Source organism: Vulpes vulpes, chromosome 14, assembly GCF_048418805.1.
Source record: "Vulpes vulpes isolate BD-2025 chromosome 14, VulVul3, whole genome shotgun sequence".
Taxonomy (NCBI): Eukaryota; Metazoa; Chordata; class Mammalia; order Carnivora; family Canidae; genus Vulpes; species Vulpes vulpes.
Window position 1 is genome coordinate 21,581,945 of NC_132793.1, and position 1,129 is coordinate 21,583,073.

The following is a 1,129-nucleotide window of genomic DNA, read 5'->3' on the forward strand; positions in this document are numbered from 1 at the left end:
GTGCCAGCTGACCGTTAGGGAAATGGTAAGAGTAGGACAGACATCTCCCTGCCCGCATGAAGCTGATAGTCTAAGTGGGGAAGCAGATGTGAAGCAAGCAATCACAGGAGCACATGGATAATTACAATGATAATCACAAAGGAGAGGTGTATGGGGCTGAAAGCTTCCAGGGGGCTGGAGTCAGGGAAGAGAGGATCTGTTTATATTTCCCAGAGGAGATCTGAAAGATGAGTGAGCATCAAGCAGGGTAAGAGCATTGCAGGCAGAGGGAGCAGCATTGGCCTGGGGCCCTGCCGTAGGCAGGACAGGGTCTGTTCTGGAAAAAGGGAAAGAAGGCCAGGGAGCCCGGGGCTGGTGGATGAGGGGGAACAGGGCTGGAAATGAACTAAAAAGTTGGACAGGCTTGGATGGTGTGGGGCTGTCTTCTGAGAACGATGGAGGTTGGGGAGCGGTGCTTTGGTGTTGTTTACAAATGCCAGCAGCTTGTTCCCATTTGCATGTTGAAGGTCTCTGACTGCCAGTAAGGCAAGGATTGCTCGGGTGCTAGAGAGCTGCAGGGAGACAGTCGTTCAGGCTAGGGCTGGTGGTGGCTTGGGCTAGGACGTTGGTGGTGCAGGTGAAGACAACTGGAAGGACCCAGGAGCCATTAGGAGGTCGAGTCTCCAAGGCTGGAGTCTGGACTGTGGATGAGGGTATATGTAAGTGAGCTAAGGAGCAAGACGCCAGGCGTTTGGCTGGTGTCTTTCTAGGACATGCAAGACTCTAGGGAAGGATTGGATTTTGGACAGTCTGTTGAGTGTGTTGAGTATGAAGTGCCTTTGGACTCCTGGGTTCTGGAGCCCAGAGGAGAGCTCCAGCTGGAGATGGGCACTCAGCAGCTTCAGGCACAGGCAGGGCTCAAGGGTGGAGGGGATGTCAAAGCAGCTCAGGGGAGGGGGTGATATTAAGGAATAGAGTATGAAAGGAATGAGCAGAGGACAGGGGCTGAGTCCTGCGTTTAGGGGGTTGGGGAATATAGGAAAAAGAGGCTGAGAAAGAAGGTCCAGAGGGGAAAGGCAAGAGAGGCACTCTCCAGGAGCCCAGGGAGAAGTTTCCAGAAGGACAGAATGACCCCTGGCAGGCTAGGCCT